Below are 22,682 nucleotides of genomic sequence, written 5' to 3'. Positions count from 1 at the left end.
ATATAGCTGCACTTATATGGTGTGCTGTTTGTAAAGTTGGTCAAAAATTATCATCAATAATTTGGGTTATTTAGCCTGTCAGAAGATCCATTTTAATATTAGGAAGCTAATATTTATGATACATATTTATTGTATAAATTAAATACAATGTAAACTACAGTTTACAAATTAGACATTTGGGTCCAAACTAAGTGTTTAGTCAGCCGCCTCAATATTAAGCTGGCTAAGCTAAATATTTATATATTTATGTAGTTTCAAATTAAAGCAGGCTAAATACAAATAACCTGATAGTAGCTAAATACCTATTTATAACTAAATAAAACAATTTGACAAACTGAATGTTTAGTTAGAGAGTTAAATATTAAGCTGGCTATAATTAACTAAAATATATTAGTTGAATATATTTGTATATATTTGTAGTTTGGAACAAAATGTTCAGTTAGCAAGCTAAATATTAAACAGGCTAACTAGCTTACTAGTAGCTAAATATATTTCTTCAAGCTAAATATTTAGCTTCAAGCTAAATGCATAATCTTCAAACTAAAGTCAACTAGCTAAATATTTATTTTGTAAGTAAATGTTTACTTTGATCATCATATATTTAGTTTTGGAACTGGAACATTTGAGAATAACACGGTAAAATATAACATTTCTTTCTATCGTGAAAAGTGAAATAACACAAATTTGGTGTTTATTTCTGTCACTTTACAAACATTACCTGTACTATTCTTTTGTAAAGTGTATATACATATTTATATATCTGCTCCCGTTGAAAACCTGCTTTATATATTCATTTCCTGAGTTCAGTCAGACTTGCTCACACAACTCCTTGATTTGTTTTGGAGGCTTACATCGTTTCAGTTTGCACACAGAATTACAATTATCCTATGAAGCCCAAAAACAATCCGGGTCGAAATCATTACCCTCCTTAAGAACTTGCCTTTTCATTGAGCAGCAGCACAAAGCGCCGACCTAAAGCACAGTGAGTTGTTTTTACTCTACAATGGTCAAGGCTTGTGAGATCAACATACAATTGAAACTGTCAAAAGAGAAGAAAGCGTAAAGCTAAAAACAAACAAACAAAGCAAGAGATGTTATTAGAGTGATTCAAAGAGTCGAGAACTGGAGAAGAAGCGTTAACTGAAAGCTGGCAGAGGTAGGAAGACAAACGTCCCTGAAGACCCAGGAACAACTGCTAAGACAATAATGAATGGCTTAGCCAAGTTGGGAGTTATTGTGTCAGACTAAAACTCTGCAGAGGATTGAACTGAAAGGTTAAATGATCAAATCTCTTCAGTCCGGGTGGAGGTACGCTAAAGACCTGGAAGCATTCCCTTTCCTCTGATGAAACTCAAAGTCTTTGGGAATAGAGACGTTCCTTTTGTTGGGAGAATTCAGGAAGAGGCCTGTAGCCGTGGCAACAGTGTTGTCACGGTGAAACGTGGCGGTGCAGGTTTTTGCACAGGTGTCAACTCCAGTCCTGGAGGGCCTCAAGAGTCCTGCAGCTTTCAGAGATCTCTGAAGCTTTCAATATCTAGCAAGTTATGTTAACTTGCTAGATATTGAAAGAGTCTTTCATCAGGTTAATTTCACTCTCTGCTACAGTGCAGGTGAAATTACCGTAATAAAACGATACTGGCTGGAAATCGACGTTGGAATTTTTCAGACGGCGCGAAGTGTGGTGGAATTACAGTATTGTAATTTGGCTGGATCATCGCCGATCCCCAACACTACAATATCATAACCCCCAGAGTTGGTAAGTAACTTGTCTTGAACAATATATGAATATTTATATATACTTTTATTAGTATTTTTCTGATGTTGCACTTGTCACTTTTACTTGCGTAATTTTATTCCAAAGCATTTCTACTCTTGATTGAGTAAAATGTCTGGATTTTCTACCTACTGAGTAAAAAACAAACATGTTTTAACCAAACATTCACCAGACGCACACCTGCAGTTTTTATTAGTTTCATAAGTTTCCATTGGAAAACAAAATGTTGTTTTGCCTAATTTATTTATTTTTATTTACTTGTATGAAGTTCTGTCATATTCATACTTAGAATACCAAAATTTCCACTCAACTTTACATTTTAGTCCATATAATTATGTAATTTTTAAATATTAAATGATTGATAATTTGATTATTTACTGTACTTAAGTAGACTTTTTACCAAATACCTTTTCTACTCTTCTTCAGTAATTTCTTGAATATGTTGTTTGGGTACTCGACCCTCTTCTGCTAACCCCTGACCCTTTTTTGTAAGTCCTGTTTGATGAATCCGCTTCTCAAATGCGTCAACTTGGATGTAAAGCTTAAAGCAATTAGCAGCAGAAGAGGGTTTAGTTGTCGGTTTGTCTTCCAACGCGACATTGACCCCGCAGATTGATCAAAGCTCCCTCTATCAACACAATTAAAGATTCACCCCACACATTTAAAAGTGAGACATGAATACCTAAATGTGGAAGCTAAAGCTGAGTTTGCTGAAGTGTTTTGTGGCATATGTCGAAGGCGTAGGATGTTGTATCTTTTCAAAAGTACTTGGAAAAAAACCAACTTGTTTTGCATCGTTGGGGTTAATTGTAGCTTCTCACATCTTGAAAATGTCCTTCAGTGGGACAAATTTCACCTCTCATCTCATCTGAAAGACATCTTCAAAACCAAACATTAAGAAACGATAGAAAGTTGGTTGATAATAAACTCTTTCTGTTGCTTTAAGCTGCAGAATTTGTGAAAACATGAGCCACCTCTTTCATCCTTTTCCTTGCAAACCCAAGGCAATGCTTCACATCCATTGTGTTTTTTACACACACCCCTGTGAACGTGTATGAAAATGCTTGGCTACAAAAAACACAAGTTTGTACAGAGAAAATTGAGCTGCCTCGGCGCAGTGTTGATGAGTTTACCTGGTAATGGTGTTTGCCAACAATTTTTGTCACACAGCATGAAAAGATGGGCTGCAAGCCCAAGTATCAGTTTGCAGACCTGTGCAACACAATTCACATGCAACAAAGCAGAGACTGCTGTTATTTCAGTAAAGTGGTTGAGGATCCTGTTGGCAGAAATGCCTCTTTGAAAATTTCATCCTATTGTCACAACAGTGAGAGCAAAAGAAAGAACACCTTATTTACATTTTAGCTTTTACCTTTCAGATTTAGTGTTCCTGCTTTGAGTCACACTTCAATATTTTAGATTTTAGCAGGGAGAAAAAACCTAATTAAATAAAATTTTGTTTTTAGATGATGATTTGTGAGGCTGCCAGGTGCAGATTGTTAGAAATTAGGTCAAATCCACCATCCACCACGGGGCAACACAAGTTTCCATTGCGAACTTTGTCAATCCGCTAATGTTGGAAAAACACAATTCCACAATTGTGGTGTTTCCATAAAATCAGAAATACAATTAAAGTCACTAATGAATAAGTTTGTTGACTTGATAACTCATTAAAAAAGCAGCTCCATGAACCTCCAACCACTTCCTGACGTCGTCTTCTTCGTGGTTTGCATCAACATCTGGTTGTTGGTTCGATGCGAAACAATAAATAAACCAATTTTGATACAACCAAAAAAAAAAAAACCCCACATTATCCTGACGGCAAAACTTTTGATCAAAATTGGCTTGTTTATTTTTAAAATTTGAAATTGCACAATTATATGGTCAATGTAAATGGAGCTACAGAGACACACACTCACGGACAATGAGAAACCAATAGACCAATAGACAGTCATGTTTTTAGAGGAAGCCGGAGTAGCCAAAATATAAAATAAAATAAAATGACCAGATCTCTCAAAGGCATAAGGATTAAAATAACATTCTTTTGTCCGTCAAAGTTGACTTAACTAGAACGAGTGCTGCAGTTCACAATCTGCTGCATTATTTTTTTTGACAACAGCGTCACAGATGGTAGAATCGTGACTGTTGCCGGTTTATGCAAATCTAGTTTAAAATGTTTTTTTTTTGAGTGGAGACAGATGAGAAAAAAAAAGAAACTAAAAACATTGGTTTGGTCATGCAACACCAGATGGCCGTATGACAAATCGGAGAAAAAAGATGAGCCATTAGAGGCACGTGAAATTGGAGGAGTTTAGTCATCGAGGTTTTCCAACACCTTTGACTAGGACATTTACCTCCCGCAAGTGGAGATGAACATTAGATTCCTGTAAGAAACGTCTGCTACGTGGCTCAATGCCAGCTGACTAAAATTGAAACTCTTCATCTTGCTTTTAGCATAAAAATGTCTGCAATTACGCTGCATGTATTAAAACCTCAAAATCGTCAAGTCTTTCTCCCGCTGTGCTTCTTTTCATCCTGAGACACGACTGCAAAATAATGCGAAGCGCGTAAAGGACATGGAGGCGCAAGCAGAGAATAAACACAGATCTGTCACATTAAGGAGATCCTCTGGGAAACATTGTGAGCATAAACAAACCCGATGAATTCGCACATTTAAATGTTGTTTTGTAACTTTGTTGTTTAGTGTTGGGCTTTTGTTGCAGTCAGGTCCTGCTGCTCCAGTTCTATAGAAACTGTACAGTTAAAGTAAACAAAGTCTTCCACCACCTTTACCCTACAACCCTACTAGCTTAATAACGCTCTTGTTTCAAGTATTTAGTTGTAATAAACCCAATGCCTTCTGGAAACCTTCTTACCTCAAGGTTTTTAAACAAACTTCAGCATAAACTCTGATAGGATCGGTAGTTCTCAATGAGCACAAAAGCAGCTCTGAGTAGCTGTGCTTTATGTAAGAAGACGCATCAGTTTGTGCTTGAATAGAGAGCAAGGCCACAGATCTAACACTGAGGGGAAAGCATTGTTTGGTGCCTGTAAAATCTGATTATCAGCATGGATCACAATATTATGTCCTGCCTACTTCAATTGACCAACTGAATTTCAAACTTTAATCAAATCGAAAAGAACCCTTAGTTTATGTGACGTTAAGGTTTGAACAATGTGACACTGAGCAGTTGAAATCTCAAAATCGCCAACAAAACAGAAAGCTCACCAGATTTTAAAAAAAGTCTAAAACGTTGTTAAACATAGCGACAGAGTTGCTGATTTAACAGCAGTGGTGCTCTGACACCTTTCCCTTTGCACGATCATTACCTGTAACGGTTGGAGCTGCAGCGGATTGAACCACATGGGGCTTTTTCCTGCCACATGCATCAATATGTGACGATCCAGGCGACTTACAATTTAGTCCTGAGGCTGTTTATCTCTACAAGGTGGAGTCCTATGTCCAGATTTCACTATGTAATGTCACCGGCTCCTGACTTCAAGCCTAATACTTTCCACATCCTCCTACTTAAGATCACTACACACGTCTAGATCCTTGAAGTGGCTTCAGTGGGGATTTGGCTTAATGAATTAATTAGTATCTCTCCTGTAAAGAGATATTTAAAGAACCTACATGTGTTTTCTCTGGAGTTCCCCATTCGATTAAAATAAAAAGCTTTAAAAAGATACATAATTAGTTCTAGTATTTATTTGAGAAATATTTATTTTGGATGTAAAACCTGTACAGTAATAATACTGTAGGCTGTTTAGTTTTTGTAAATTATAATAAAATATTGTGACAAAAGTTTGCTATGTTCATGCTGCAATGCATTTTGGGTAAATGAAGTCTGAAGGTCTGATTACTCCAGCTTGGTCCAACCAAAACAGCGATGAATAAGTCTTTGCAGTCTGTTAGCATCTGGAAGAACTTCTACTCCTGTCAGTCTGACATTTCGCCAGGCGCTTCTTGCTCCGGCGGCAGCGAAGTTTGGGCGCCTTGTGGATAAAAACTGTCAGCACGGCATTTATTTTTAGCTCGTTAAGGTAACAATCACCTGTTAGAGCCTTTTGTCAGTTTAGCTCCTACAAAGGACTCAAAGTCTTCTGGAGAGAAATGTTGAGGGCACAAATTTACATCCTTTGGAAGTTGTGTTCGACTCTAGTTCTATGCACTCTCCTTTTTGTCTTGTGGAAAGCATCAGATTCAGGTTAGTTTTTTTTTATTACAGTCAACAGTGACACAGTGTGGCATTATCTAAAATTACACCAGTCAAACGCAATATGACAAATGACAAGTCAGGTGATGTTAGCCTTTCTGTGTTGACTCTGCAGATTCCAGAACTGAATGGACCAAAACGCGTCGTCAACCCATTGGGTGAAAAATATAACAAAAGATAAACATTTTTCAAGTAATCAATGTATCGCAAATACAATTCATTAGTTGATAGGAAAATTTCAACATACATAAGCTAAGGTGTTCAACTCACTTTAAACCCTCTACTTTAGTCCATAGTTGGCACTCAGTCTGTTGATTACATTCAAAAAGAGACGACTGTGACTATTTTAGTAAAATTTTGCATTACGTTACAATATTTTTAAGAGTGTGAAAGAGTTAAAAGTATTTCCATTTCCTGCTGCTGGATTGTGACCAGATTTATGTACACTTTGACAGGAGCAAGAAATGCTCTGTTCTGTGTATTTGTGTTTGAGTTAGTTTGTCTTAAAACATTTCCATGGTCGCTATGACCAGAAAAATGGTGAATAAATTTGGTCCGTTTTGACCATTTTCTAGAAAACACCATCAATTTGAGACCAAAGCCTAAAAAAAAGTCAAAATTTGATTTTGAGTTGGCCAGTTGCTCTTTTAGATCACTGGAGAAATGTTTCGACCTGCTTAATGAGGTCGTTTCCAGCAGGTTGGGGGAAGGCAAAGGGCAAAAATCTCAAAAGTCAGCAGCTAAACTCGAAAGACTCAAGAAATTCACTCTGCCGATAGAGATAAAGACAGGAGTAGAAACAAAATATTCAGTTTTAATGTAACGTTCTTATCGCTGCTTGTCAATGAGAGCAGAAACTCCATTAATACAGTGGTGTGTTGGAGTGAGTGCGAGAGGAGATCTCTCTTTCATTCGGTATTCTGCACCGCTGTGGTGACGGGGAATATGGAGACAATCTGCTGCATCAATTACCGCAGGGTAACTGATGATATTTCAGCGCATTAATATAAAAGAGGAAACGTCCATCCATGATTAATAGGAATGGTTGGTCTACCTGAGAATCCTGGAAATGTGGCAAAGATTTATTAGGTGGTATAAACCAAAGTTTTAATTACAAACTGAAACAAACTCCACCGAAGCAAAGCGAGATGCTTTCTTCCTGAAATTGCTCCCGTTCTCGGATTATGATCCGACTCTTGTCAGTTTTCGACAAACAGGACTGGATAGACATCCTGTTCGAGACGTATTGATTGTGTGAATCCACTTGACGAAACAGCGGCAGATAGGGAAGCGGAGAGAAAAACATATTTTAGAAAGTGAGGACGGTTTATTTCTCTGTTACTCTCCCAGCATTGTGTTAAACAAAGAGCGTGACGTGATTGCGACGGGTGTATTAACCGTCCGTTTCCTGTCTGCCGTTGTGAAGAGTCGGCTTGGGGGGCCGTGAGCTCTGTGACATGGTAACAGCACGCTTCAGGGGTCACTGAGGTGGCTGGTGTCGCCAACATTTGAAGAGGAAAAACAGAAGGGAGTGCAATTTCTCACTGCAAGATAATCTGCTTTTCTCCAAGAATGGAGAAGCAGGCAGTGCCCTGCAGAAGAACTGCTACCACTTGAACTTTTCCCAACATTTTGTCACATTATAACCCCACATTTTTCTGACAGATCTTGTTCATTTGTGGATGTTAATATTATATCAAAATTGCAAATATTGTATGGTTGTGCAACAGTATTGTAGCATATCTGTAAAGATAACAGTAAACTATATTTTAAATCAATGTAAATGGATTGTGAGCAATAAGGTCAATGGGCTCGTTTTCTCAGAAAATAGAAATGAGTCATGAAGGAGCAGACAGACTAGAAGTTTGTAGTTGCGAGTGCCTTGTGTTTATAGTGAGGAAAATTATTTACATATTTACAACATCAGTGAAAACATCCAAAAAGCTGTATAAATTGCGCAAAGGAGAAAAACAAAACAACAACCAAAAAAAAGCCCCAAAATCAATCAATCAATCCCAGAGTTCCATAATTAATGAACCCACAGCCTTCAGTTCATCTGGGGTTGGTTAGAGGTCTGAAGCAAGTTGATTATAAAGTGCGTGGTGCAGTGCACTAAAATGCCTTGAAATTGGGTCTCTGTCCCTTTAAAAACTCCTCCCTCAGGAAGTCATCAGAACATTGCTCCTTTTTAAACCATTTAACAACATTTTTACCAGCCTTTCACTGAGAAGTAGTTTGTATAATGTGCTCAGCTGATGCACAATTCCACCAGGTGTTTGCTAATTGCTTCTGGCTAGTCTGAAGGAGTCTCTGAGCTCTGCGGAGGGGCTCCATCCTCGAAGGCGGGGCTAGGTCCACCCAGGTGTTTTGCACAGCTGAATGGTTGCCATGGAGATTAAAGTTATTTCACAAACATGCATGAAAGAGTCAAAAAAACACTCCAGGGATTAACATGTAAAGCTCAAAAAGTGGATTTTACACAACGCTGCCCCTTTAAAGGCTCCACTTTTCATCTCTGATCACAAATCAGACGTGAACTATGAAACTAGCAGCTCGTTAAAGAAACAGTCGTAAAAAATTGGCGATAATAGGACACCTGCTTGCAGTAATAGATAAAACTTTCTCACTGAGATGTTTTTAGAGAAAGAGCAGCGTGACACCAGCTGGCTTTCCAACATTTTGATTCGTCAATGTCCCCCACTGGGTAACCATGGTTTTTGTAGTGCTTCAATCACAAAACACTCATTTAATGCGCAAGATTCTGCATATTTAACATTTTCTTCATGAAAAAGCACAGATATAAATGTATTTTAGTTGTATAAGTTACTATAAAAGGTTCAACACATTAAAAAATGCAATAAAACAACAGAAAATGGAAATTCATGTACGTTTGAATAAATGACTAAATGAGATTCTGGAATGTGGAAATTGTGATTCAACCCACACAGGGGGGGGAAAAGGTTTAACAAATGTATATATATTGTGGCAGCAAAAAGAGTTTAGGTAAACTAAAATTAGAGTAAATCATCTGTAAATATTTCAGCCTGTGTGCTTAAAGAAAGGTTCAATCTGTACTGAAAAGGCTAATAAATTATTTCAATTTTTTCTTTTTTTTATCCAGAGTTTTCCAGTGAAAAAAGAACCCTTAATCTTACCGTGTGTACTTTTCTTTCTCCTTTGGATGTGTGTGTGTGTGTGTAAAAAAGAGGTTTGCACTTCCAGAAATATCACCGGGTTTTCATGCTCTCGTTCTTGTTTTCTTTGAACTTCCTGTTCAGCTTCTGCTTCGTGTATTTCAATGACGCACAAGAGCAGCATAAAGTCTGGACTTCATCCTGCAAACACTGCACAAAAAGCAAAAACATTATTAAAGCCCCACTTTGTATTTGGTGGGAAATCGAATCTCATGAATGTTTAGAGGTACCAACCTTCTCAGATTATTGTTAACGCAAAAGTAAAAACTAAAGACTTGTTTCAGAATAATGACAAAAAGATTGTACGCTCCATTTCTGATGTACCAACTTTTTTTTTCTTATAATAAAATTGAACAAAAAAACCCAAAAACAAGCACAAAAGATTCTATTTGTGATGGAAAAGCTGCACAACATCCTCTATGAAAACAGATTTTTTTTTGCTGATTGCTATTCAGCAGCATATAGTTGTTTGTTGTTACGTTGCCAGAATGGAGAGACAATAGCAACAGTTGCTGCCCATTTGGAAAACGTGCTAAAAGCTGTATTTCCAAAATGTGTGATGTTCATTATTCTGAAGTGAGAGATTATTCACAAATTGAAAACTTTTAAGGAAGCTTCTTCCTAGTAGTGGATGTTTCAGAAAATACACCCAAAGGTCAGAGTGTTCAATTTTCACAATCGAGTGATCTGTGTGGACTGTCTGACCTTTGTCCACTCAGCGGTGAACAGATCTCCACTGAGGGTTGGGATGGTATCAGATGTTTCAATTTAAGTAACAGACTAACTAGATGAACAGGAATCAGAACCAGCTAATCGATTATCCATCAACTTCCTGGGAATCAAACTTATTAGTTGCCAAAAAACTTGGGCAGTATTATGTTAAATCGACTCTATTGAGCTTCATATCATGTTATTCCTCCATCAAAAACACACCTGGAGTTTTGTCTTGATTCTATGACAAATGCTTCAATCTCCATGGCAACCAATCAGCTGTACAAAAACGCCTGAGTAGACCTAGCCCCGCCTTGATGGTGTATCAATTTCCAAGCTTTCAAGCTTCCTCCTCCATGACTCCCACACTAGGTTCCTTCAGACTAGCCAGCAGCAATTAGCAAACACCTGGTGGAACTGCTGACCTCATCATACAAGCTACTTCTCAGTGCATCGCTGGTGAAAACGTTGTTAAAACGTTAATAGAGGAGCCATGTTGTGATGAGTTCCTGAAGGTGGAGTTTCAGAAAGAATGGGACTTTTTAAAAAGACAAAGAGCCCATTTTAAGACCATATCAGTTTTATTTTCAGTCACATTTAATATATACTGCATTTATATTACTACTGAACATAGTAATTTAACTGTGCTATATGGCAAGAAAGGTAGGGGATACTGCCTCTTTAAGAAACAATGATAGGGGTTTGTCTATTAGGTTGCTGGTTCAAACCCTCCCTTGAGCATCTCAGTTGTTGTGTTCACTTGCACCACTTTTCCTCCTGTTGTTGAGAAGACTATATGGCGTCGGTTCTTGTTGGTGTCAAAGTTCTAAACAATCGGATCTGATTTTACCAAGTAGCTAACATCTGGCCGTGAAACGCGGCAGCTCTACGCTATGAAGCTTACCGGAAATTTGCATGTATTGTAAACATCTTTGCCAGCAATAAATGTCAACCATTCCTCTTGCACTGTCTCTATTTGCTCAATATTTAGAAGCCAACCCGACCTGCACTTCCTCTTCTGAAATTGCTAAACTATAACAAAATGCAGAATGAGGTGCTAAGAAAGCACAGAAAGCGGACGTCAATCGTTTACAACTTTGTTTTCTGTTCACTGACATGACCGGTAGTTCATGTCAGAAATTTAACAGGAGAAATTGAACTCAATGGGAGAAATCCCAGATGTAGAACTGAAGAAAGATGAGAATTAAGTGGAATTGTCTACAAAAGACGGGCAGAGAAAAACAATAAATTGAACCAACCCTGCTAATAAGGTTGAGCAAAGATTCCTGATCTGCTTTTACTGATGTCCAAGTAAAAGCAGTCTTCTTAGGACACCTAAATATGAACCAAACATCGGAAACATCTTGATCCAAAAGCATTTTGAGCCACAGAGGGGGCAAGTAGCAGGCTAGGAGGCTAATGGTTCTGCAGTCTTTCATTTAGAAAGCTAACAGTTGGTTTGAGTCTCCATTCTTAAAAGTAACATAACCTTTACTTGAACTGAATTTAAATGTGTTCATGTTATATAACATTCACCTATTTCTGTCCCAAAACAGCAGTTTGCTAATGAGCTGCGGTCATGTCAGTAGCATTATAAAAATCCCTCTTATAGCCCCAAGGAGGGTTGCAGTTTGTGAAGAATGAAACACCCTGAAGACCCAGAAGCTTTAAAGTTTTGTTCTGTTTGTCAGAAATAATACAAACACAATTTGCCCCAAACTGCAAACACAAGGAACAAGTTGTGCATTATACCAGATCACACTATCCACTCTGTGACCGTGAGCCACATAAAGTATCTGTAAAACTCACACATTACTCTTTCCTTTGTCTGACAAAAAGTCAATTTTGAGAACTGTTTTGTAAATTCAACTAATATTGGTCCAGTCAAGTATTACCTGCTGAGATTTTTGATGTCGTTCGCTAGAGATTGATTCTTTTCTACAGATCTGTGCCGTAAAGGTACAGATTTGTTTTTTTATAACTTTGCTTGCTTATGATTCTCTGCTCACACGTCAGCTATTGTTGTTTTTATTCAATTAAAAATTATTCAATTATTTAAATGCAACTGGTAGAAATGGGTGGGTAAATGTTCTATTTAATACAAGAGGATTTTTGTCTTCAAGTCTTATTTTTCTTTTATTGTGCTTTTAGTCCTAAAACACATGGAAATGTTTGATTCCCGTGTGTTTGACATCATTAGAAAGCTTAAAATCCACACTTTTTGCATTTGTAAATAGCTAAAAACACCAGCCATGTAGGAATATCCTCTACTAATCTAACTCTGAGTTAAACTTCACAACTTTCTCTCAGATTTCTTTAGTCTTGATCAAATGTTCTCCCACAAACCCCTGAGGTCTTCACACAACCGCTAGATTTATACAGAGATAAAATCCCACATCGGTGGACCAATATATTCTGGGTTTTAAAGGTTGACGGTAAACAGAGTTGATCTATAATCTATTTGTTGGTGTGTTGCTTTGAGGTTGTAATAAAGACGAAAATATAAGAATTTGCCACTCTGATAGCCAGGAGCTCTTTTGTTTGCATCTGTTATTATGTTACAGGAATCAGATGTCAGGAATAAGAAACGACAACGGCTGACATGCAGAATGCATGTTGGGAGAAAGTTTCACAGAAACTCTCTGGGAGAAACTGCTTTGTCATTCGCTTTTTCTAAGTTCACCAACCAGTCGGCTGCATGCACTCACTGCCATAACTCTGCCTTAATTACACTTGTCAGTCAAACAAATTTACATAACACAAAGGGAACCAAATTAAACATCTTAAGATGTCACGCAGCAACATCACATGGTGTCAGAGACGACGCTTTGTTCATTAAATATATTTTTAGAGTTCATTCATCTGGAGTAATTTGTAATTGGCACATGAACGCAGGCAAAGAGCATTTCTTAAAATAAGAAGGCGCTCGCACTTAAACGGACAAAACCTGGAATCAGAGGCAGGAAAATCCTCAAAGTTTTCCGACGAGCAACAAAAAACAAAAACTTCCTCGGATTAGCAAGTTTGTAAAACAGCTTCGGGCTGTTTTATGGATTGTATAATTAGCAGGACAGCAGATAATAATCTAGAACATTAAAATCTGTGTTCCTTGCAGACATGCTTTCTAAGTCTGACTCGTGTATCGCCCTGTTCTTATCAGGGTTGGATGAAACTCCTGCTCAGGAAACTGCATGTCATGGTATAACACTTTATTAATAACGTAGCCAGTGTAAAAAATCCACCCGGTTTTAAACCTCATGAGTTCATAACACCTGGCGTGAAGTAATGGCTGCTCACTGACAGCCCTTCATCAAGGTCTGTAATTACAGGAAGCTAAATCACCTTGAATATCCTGTAGCAAAAAAAAAACAAAAAAAAACAGCTTTTATTACAGACGTGATAACAATATTAACAAGCCAAACATGAAGCCGGAGCTCAGCAGCAGCCTGAATAGCAGCCTGCTCAATTAAAGTCTGGAGCCTGAACGGCAATCCGCCCGCTGGCGCTGAAACCTCTGAGGATAAAAAACGTCAACCGTACAAGAGAAGACTGAAACTGATCAGCAGTCAGGTCTTCATCTTAAAGGGGTCCAAGAGTAGCTGAACATGTTAGTCTAAATATGTTGTAATTTTACTATCAACTCATAATTACTTCAAAAATGTAAATCTTTTGTTATGGAGGTCACAAGTTTTTCACCCGACGGGTCCATTCTGTACTGGAATCTACAGAGTAAACACAGGAAGGCTAACTGTACCTAAGTTGTTATCATGTTGCGTTTGACTGGTGTAATTTTAGTGTCACTATTGGTGGTATTAAAAGAATAAAAACAGAACAGTGAGGTGAATCTGGATCGCTTCCAACATGAAAAAAAGAGGAGCGGAAAGGGAAAGAGCTGAATCTGAACACAACTTCCAAAGTACTCTCAACATTTCTCTCCAGAAGACATTGAGTCATTTATAGGAGCAAATGACTCGATGTCATTGAGTCATTTGACTCTGTTAAGAGTCAAAGACTCTTAGCAGGTGGTCGTTACCTTACAGAGCTACAAATAAATGTCGTGCCAACAGTTTTTATCCACAAATCTCTCTGCCACTGGGCGAAACATTGGACAGAAGCTCTTTTAAACGCTAACGGAGAACTCCGCCAGCAGTACTGCCGTCCCATTTACATCTGGACCCGGAGATCGAACCCTAAACAGCTGCTATCGTACAGGACACACAGCGATAGAACTACTTACCGGATCACACAGTCCGACCAGAGGCGCCTGTCATTCATTGTTTCATTGATGAAGCTGAAGACAGCAGCAGCGAACACCAGCTGCTACGGCCATGATCACAACACCCTGGAAAAGACAAAACAGTTTGAATAAGTTTTAAAAACACTTTGTTGAATGTAGACTTGATATTAGTGACGTTATCAGTTGATCATCTAAAGCATCAACAGCGAACGGAGGCGACCAAGATGTGGTAACATATCCATCCCTTCTTACCACATATTCCTCCATTTTTCCTGCCTGAACAGCTGCTGGCTGAGATGAATTTTCTTCTGCCTCAGAGCTAACTTTAGCTGCACCACGTCATCTAAATTGGATCAAATGAGAAAATACCAGCAAGGCATTCATTTTCACTCAGGTGTTTTTGGTCAAAGATGAATTTCTGCTCATAGTGTAGTAGATCTGTGCAAGCAAAGAAGAAAATAACTCAAACATATGAAGAAGAAATAGGAATAGTTCCCTTCGTGTTTGCTGTCTGTGTCGTCGAAATCAGCACTCAAGTATTTATAGTCCTACGCCACCTCTTCTTTTTCTCTCCAGAATGGAAATAGCTTATTCCTACATCACCCAAAGTCCACAATCCTTTTGGTTTTCTTCTCATCTTCTTGGACATTCATTATTACAGTGGCCCAGAAGGCTAACAAAATGCAAAAGCCCCAATGCAACAGCAAAAGCCAAACCAGAAAAGCCCCATTTCAACACCAAAAAGCCAGAACGCAACAAAGCTGCAATGCAACAGCAAAAACGTGCAGTGACACCAAAAAGCTACAATGCAAAAACAAAAAGCCACAATGGAGCAACAAAAATTGCAATGCAACAGCAAAAAGCCACAACATGACAAAAAGACAAGCCACAACAAAATATTTAATGAAATTCAATAATACTTTCTGGATTTTAAAAGCAACATAAATGTTGTAACTCATAATAATTCAGATTCCTCTGAATTTTTGTCGACAGTAATGGCGGTTTGGAGGCGCTCTGTATTTCAGCAACAACAAGAAGCCCCAACAGCAACTCCTAACCCAGGCCCAGTCTTACAGAAACACTGCTGGTGCATTTAATAAGTGCTTCAGTGTTTAGACTGAATGTCAAACCATCTATTAATGTCACCAAAAGATATTGATACTGTCGTGTTTTTATTGCAAAGAGCTCACAGCATCAATTATTCAGAACGTCTCATGGATGTCAACAGCAGTATGAGCCGCTGTCATTGGACCGTTTGTACCAGTTCTTAAGTATAACTAAAGTAATCCATCATGGCTGACATTTTAGAGCAAAATACGATATTCCTGAGTCTCTGATATGAAACTCTTCATAGATAAACGTCCTTTGAAGAAGGGAGATTGGGTTTGTAATAAGAGTTGCACTCAGTGGCTTTAAAATTTAAATTCTTGGATGACATTGTACAAAATGTCTATTTGTTGGAATTTCTTCGAATTTGTCAGAAGCATACAACTGTGTCATTTTTCTCCCACTATTCTTTCAGCTCAGAATTAATTTGACAATTATCCAGTGGAGAGAAAGTAAAACGTTTACATAAAAACCAGTTTCCTGCGACACAGCGTAGACGCATTTACACCCAAGAAGAAAGCAGCAGTTTTCCCTGATATCAAGCTGAGCGAATTATCTTCCACAAAAATCATCTATTTCCTGCTGCTATCTTTTGGTCTGCGCGCTGCTGCTCACTCTCTTGTTGGCATTTCAGATATCTCTAAACTACACGCTCTGTGGAGACTTGCAGGGGGAGAAGTCCGGACTTCACACGTGTGAAAGTTCATGACTGTGTGAAGACTCGCGCAGTACGAAGTGCGAAGAGCGGCAGCTCCCAGAAATGATCTATAAAATGAAACAGAGGATTGCCATAAACAAATTATTAGAGGTACAAGTTGGTCAACAACACCTGTAGAATACAGCGGCCTAATTAAAAAGACAAGAGGAACATAATATGGATCCGCACAACACTGGAGGGAAAAAGGACGATTCTGTAATGGCAGCCGTGCTGCCGACGTGGAACGATCCAGTTAACTAAATGAAACCTGCAGACGGAGTTACTGTTGTTATAATGCAGAAATAACACAGAAAAACTGTTGAACAACTCAAAGCTACTTTTGTCTCGCTCTGTCTTGTACACTACACGGAGACTCGTTTCCGTAGCAACTGATAACAATACCACTTTATGTTTCAGGAATCAACACAAAAAAAACCCACTTAAATATTTCCCACACAATGAACTGAACATTCAGTCTGTTGCAGTTTTATGGTTTTAGATTTGATGTTTATTTTCTGATTATTATCAAATGATCGGTTTTGTAGAGTAGCTGTCGCTGCCATTAGCTAAGCTAACCCAGCGGCAGTTGATTAGCTAATTCAAACACCTACATCTCTCTTTTTATTTTTCACCGAATTCCACAACACATCTACTGTTAAGGTTTTCATAGTCAAGCTAGCATAACTGGCCCTAGCATAACTTTCTCACTATTTTTTCTGAATTAAAACTTTTTCCGGACCTTCTTATTTATTTGTCGTAGTGTTGACAATTGGTAGCAAAGTAACTGCATCCCTTTAGCTTTCACATATCAGGCATAGATTTAAGACTACAAGTGTGTCACATCGACAACTTAACAGCCAAAACCAATGCTAGTCATTGATAGCGAGCAGGGAGATGGGGGCGGGATCTTCATCAAAAACATTTCCAGAACATTTTTTAGTTATAAAATACTCTTTAGAGTCCAGTGACGTTTAAATCACCTGGACCAAACAGATTGCATTTTTCTTTTTCTAAATTGCTGAACCACATTGATGATAAAAATGACTTTGTGTCCAGACACTTTTCTGAGATAAACACAATGAAATGAGTGAGAAATAAAGTTCTGAGTGGCATAAAGACACAGAAACTGAGATGGGTCATCAGGTGAAATGTTTTTTTTTGTTTTTTTTCTTAGGTTATTTCTATGCTGCCGTCTGGAACAACCCGACTGATGCCTCGGGTCACAAACCTTGTAAACATTCAAAACTCCAAACCTCTCCATCTCTACGATCAATAACTGTGTGTATGTTTGTTTATGAGAACATTTACTGCATTTCCCTGTTACAGAGAGGAAACTGATGTGCTTACAACATCATTTGATGCAACGTTTCACTTTTTTATTATCACTGCCAATCTCAGGTGTATAGATTTCTGCATGTCTGAATATGAGCATTGATTGGCCAAAGACTACGCCGGCCCACAAAAACAAGAATTAGGCTTTGATGGGTTCAGAAATGCTGCATTTTGTAGTTAGTTCATGATAATGTGTGTGAAAAGTTACGGGTCATAAAACACAAAAAATCCTACTGTTAAGTAAAATTCAAAAGCATATACTTCTTATAATTATTTTAACTACTTCTTCCTTTCAATTTTCCAAAGAAGACAATAAAATCATAAGTATCACCTTATAATATCTCCAAAGCCCTCACTGCAAAAACACAACATTTTACCAAGTATTATATGTATTTTAGTTTTAATGCAAATGTCTCAACGTAAAAGTAACTCTTCGGGAAGACATGGGAGCTTGTTTTAAGTAAATAATTATTGTTTCTTTCCAATTGTTCTAACAGAGAGAAAGATAAATGTTAATTTCAGGTTTCGAAGGTATTTGGTTTCAAGGGAGTTCATTTTAAAAAAAAACTTACAGAAAAAAGTCGAGAAAAGAGGATCAACAATCTAAAACTAAAAACAGGACGATGACGAAGTTTGCAGCGCCCACTTCCTGACAGGTAATGATCACATCGTTTAAATTGTATTTTCAGGTGGTTTATTGGACAGTAACATAGAAAGTCAATCGTTCATATGTAAGGTAAGATGTATATGATAAAGGTACCATGTTTTTAATTGGTTTTCTGCAGATTGCTGCGAACGGTTGACCTACATTGCAGAAATGCAGAATTAACATACAATGAATTTGGGCTTACAAAAGCTAAATAAATTACTTACAAGTAGATCCAAGCACATAGAAACAACATGGGTTAGCTTAATTGCGTTAGCGGTAGCATTGTTATCACAGACTAATTACCTAAAATGGCACAACTCTCTCTTCAACCAGGCAGAAACAAGTCGACAGCCATTTAATGCTTGGCTGACCCAACCTGAAACAAACTTCCTTCTGGCTCGTCGTATGATATGAACTCTACAGCACCAGATAGTTAGTCATGTGGCTCGCCTCGACGTTCAAGGTTATGTAACAAGTCTTCTATTGAGAAGATACGGATCACATCCTAAATATACAAATATTTTCTTGAGGCAACCTCGTCGGTTCTAGCCCGTTTAGGGCATTGGCGTACTCGCTGTGATCCATTTTGCCGTTTTGAACTGGAGCAATCCACTTCCTGACCCCCATTTGAATTTCACGCATCATCCGGGTCACGTGTGCTAGAAACTAGACTAAAATTACTTGGTAAGATTTTGTGTTTTGCAGTGCTCTCAATATTAACAGTAGCATTTGGAAAGAGAAATTCTAAGTGATTTATTTTCACCTCTTTTTCAGGTGAAATTATTGTTTTTGGCTGGAGGGAGGGGAAGTAAACTTTCTGTTTAATTTATCTACTTTTAATTTCCCAAAGCTCATTTTTCTTTCTGCACTTTTTCATTTTCATCATTTAATCTTGTCACGCTTACTTCATAAATAAAAGGCTCTTTGGTTTCCCTTGCCCAGCATTGGCTCTGTTTTTTGTTTTTTTTTAGCAAAACAAGTAAAAACTTCATTACATTCAACAGAATGATTTACAAATTTGAAAACATGAGCTTATGCAGCCTGCCACAATTTATGAGTTGAAATAAATTACCTCAAACTTCTTAATTTTGCAGCACCATTGTAATGTTGTACATTACCAGATGCAATTATGCACATATTTTCTGTTTATCTATGAATGTTCTGCAGCAGATTGAGTGAAATAAATGTTCTAATTTCTATTTAAATAATGAACATGCCCAGGAGATACTTCAAAAGCAACCGTGATAGAGTTGCGAAAGCAAGTAGTGCTCTTCACAAAGGCTGTAGTCAAAGATATGATTAATAATTGTCTTATTTATTAAACGTTTTCACCAAGTGAATTATCTGAAAGCAAGGAAATGGTATGTAAATGGGCAAATTTACAGCAATTATAAAAAGAAACCTTACAGTTGTTTGACGTGATCCAAACCAAGATTTTCTCATAATCATGTTCAGCAGTTTTATCCTTTGATTCAGCTTCAAAAGTGAAACTTAACAGCCTTGGGAGATTCAGAACAGAAAGACTTCATGTCTTCGTCTCCAGGCCGAATCGATAAACCCCGGCAGAGAGAGAGAAAAAAAAACACACAATGGCTTTTGTTATTTTTTTTCTCGCGGTTGATCAAAACTGTAAATGAGAGAATGAAAAGCAGCCCCACAACTGCACCTCATTGATATCGATATTATTGAATCTGCTCTAAAAGCTGTCGGCTGCAGGTCTGTGCAAGTGTCTGTCCATCCATTTTCTGTTCACCCTTCGTCCCTGATGGGGTCGGGAGGGTTGCTGGTTCCTCTCCAGCTACATTCCGGGCGAGAGGAGGGGTCACCCTGGACAGGTCGCCAGTCTGTCGCAGGGCAACACAGAGACAGACAGGACACACAACCATTCACTCACACACTCACACCTAGGGAGAATTTAGAGAGACCAATTAACCTGACAGTCATGTTTTTGGACTGTGGGAGGAAGCCGGAGAACCCAGAGAGAACCCCGGTACCCTAAACTAAAGTTTAAACTAAATTACGCAGAACTAAACATATGATTGTAATAATTTGAGGAGCAAAATTGTCGTCATTGTAAATTAGATGGATACACACACTGAGACCCACTGACATGCAGTAACATTTTTTTCCATATTTAGATGAAAAACACTTTGCTTTAGTTTCTTTATATTGATGTAAGTTATCACTGAATAGTTGAAGGCTGCAGATCACCAACCTTAACCGGTACAGTTAATCTGTATTCAGCCTGCAGATTCAATATCCTTCTTCTTCTCTTTTCTATTCATTTGTTTTCCATATGAAAGCTCACATGCTCTTCACCTGCAGAAAAAAATAAAAATAAAAAATTCAGAGTGCAGCTTTATCAGCATATAGGATTCTCCTTTTCAAGTAATGCCAAAGGGCTGAAAATCAATGCTCTCTTATCTTGTCAGCTGTCACATGACTGAACAGCAGCTTGGAGTGTGCTTCTCCTCACAGATGTCAGGAGCGATTCATAAGCATGCTGGGAATTTTCTGCTTTTCGGTGCCTGGTCAGAAAATCAACTCTGTGCTGCACATTTTCTGAAGGCATTCAGGGTTTATGCTAATGAGGGAATTGGAACAATGTCATTCGTGCTCAGCAGGGAGTCCAGGAATAAATAAAAAAGGAAAAAGCATCATGCAACCATGAATCTGATGTTATTTAGGGCAAATGCAACGAGGCAGTGCAAGCTTAGGTGACAGTGGAGAGTTGAACTGTGGGCAGAGTTAACCGAAAGCATCCGCGCTGACAATTAACTGGCGTTTCACAGCCGCAGCGTACACCAAGCGCTCGCACAGAAACAGGGATATTTAGAATAATGAGCATCATCTATGCAAGCTGTCTTCCCTCTGGTTATAATCAGAAACCCACTCGTGCTTCCTCCCACACACAGAGTGTGATCTCGGTGCAGCATGAAATCACACACTGTTCCGTGCTAGACAAACAGCCAGCGTCACTGGCATCTGGACAACATCTGTCTAACCTCTGTGCTGTTTACCACCTCGCGGCACTTTGTGTTTGCCTGGTAAAATGTTGGTTGTTTTTATTTTTTCTTTTACAGGCACATCTCTGAGACCTAAAGGGACACTTTCAAAGCAGACAAGAGATGAAGTGCGCTCAAGAGGTGACTTCTGCAGTTGCAGGCAATTAAAATTCACCGACTCAAAATCCCTCAATAATCTCCAGACTTCACAATGGTGCAGAAGTAATGAAGTGAGTGCTACAGTTTATTTTAAAATGGCTTTTATTTATTTATTTTGGCAGACATTCACAGCACAGCAACCACTTTAAGATGAACTGCATCATGCATGAGCTACGACACGCGCCGCACGGAGAGTATTTGTGGCTCTGTTTCTGTTCAGACACACGCAGACTTGCTTTCAACAGGTGATGAAAAGCAGGCGAGGATGCAGAGCGAAGTGTGTCTGACGGGGTCAGCAGGCGTCTTGTGTCTCACTGAGCAACACGCCTGCTGAAGGTCCGGATTTCTGCATTTATTTGAATCAGTTCAGTGTCGATGTCCTGTGACGGTTATATTCAATAAATTGCAAAACATGTCGAGATGAGTTTTATTTTCAGATTAAAATTACCTTTTGAAAACAACCTCCTAGCAGGTATTAAATGTACTTCCCATTAAACCGGCAATTTTGAGCTTTACATCGTGTTATGATTTTATGTCCTGGAGTGCTTTTCTGATTTTCCCATCCCTGTTTGAGAGATCCTTTAGTCTCCATGGCAACCATTCAACTGTGCAAAACGCCTAAATGGACCGTGCTCCGCCTTCGAGGATGGAGCCCCTCCTCAAAATTGCAGTTTTCAAGTTTCCGACATTCTGCCTCAGAGATCGGCTCCTTCAGACTAGCCTGTAGCAATTAGCAAACACTTGGTGGAACTGTGCATCAGCTGAGCTCGTTAAAGGAGCTACTTTCCAGTGTAACCCTCGTAAAAACATTGGTAGAGGTTTAATAGAGGAGCCATGTTGTGATGACTTCCTGAGGGTGTGTGACAGAAGGAAAACACCTAAAACGTGCAGGGCAGGGGGGGCCTGAGGACCGGAATTGAGAAATGCTGCTTTAAACCCAGATTTCGGTTTCCAGCAAGAGCTTTTGTATCAATCTGGAGTAAAATTTTGTTTTTAATTGTGTTTTCACTAGCTGTTTGCAGAAAACCATCATTATTAAGAAAAGTAAGGAACTAAAATGTCAGACTTTAATTAATCTATGTAATGTGTTCCCCTTGGTGATGGAGTTATTAAAATAAATTGACTATACTTTTGTAATTTATTGATTAGTTCTGTACTTTCACCTGGTCGTTCAAGTGCTGAAATACTAAGATGGCCTCAAATAGTCAATCCAAAGCGAGGATAGGTTTTCTCTGTATGTGTGAGTTATCTTCTTGGACAGAAGATCTCTGTTGGAGGGCAAACTGGCTTGCAGCAGATTACACGCCTGTCTGAAATCACCTTGTCAGTGAGATGATTGCAGGAGTAGTGTCTGGAGATTTAAGGAGCTGTTGGGTGGCGCGCCGATGCCTGATGATCAGCCTTTCCCGATCGAAGTTTGGTTTGGTTTCCACACCAGTCCCTCGGTCAGAACTCTCCTTCCTGCTCTGAAACTCTGCCAATCAACACCTGGTTTTCCCTGATCTGTCAGATTTGTTCTGAGTGCCTCCATCTCCTCATTCCGTCAACTGATCTCCTTTTCCTCCGTCTATTCCTCCTTTGAAACGGTAAGACAAATCTT

At 38.6% G+C, this 22,682-nt stretch overlaps 1 protein-coding gene and 1 long non-coding RNA gene across 4 annotated transcripts in view; both read left to right on the top strand.

Annotated features, from left to right (window-relative positions):
* Positions 1 to 1,399: 1,399 nt before the first annotated feature.
* On the top strand, positions 1,400 to 21,575 carry LOC122847275. The gene is made up of 3 exons (XR_006373362.1): positions 1,400 to 1,756; positions 21,002 to 21,064; positions 21,205 to 21,575. It is a non-coding gene; the product is annotated as an uncharacterized LOC122847275 (long non-coding RNA).
* An 866-nt stretch (positions 21,576 to 22,441) lies between these two features.
* Positions 22,442 to 22,682, top strand: part of lrrtm4l1 (leucine rich repeat transmembrane neuronal 4 like 1) — a 105,646-nt gene continuing 105,405 nt past the window's right edge. For all 3 annotated transcript variants that reach the window (XR_006373361.1, XM_044144858.1, XM_044144855.1), the window contains exon 1: positions 22,442 to 22,668. The gene's annotated coding sequence lies outside the window, so the exon portion shown is untranslated. The remainder of the gene's footprint in view (positions 22,669 to 22,682) is intronic.

This window comes from Gambusia affinis, linkage group LG17 (assembly GCF_019740435.1).
Source record: "Gambusia affinis linkage group LG17, SWU_Gaff_1.0, whole genome shotgun sequence".
Classification (NCBI taxonomy): Eukaryota; Metazoa; Chordata; class Actinopteri; order Cyprinodontiformes; family Poeciliidae; genus Gambusia; species Gambusia affinis.
The sequence above is the reverse complement of the archived record's forward strand: the minus strand, read 5'-3'. Positions and strand labels throughout refer to the sequence as shown.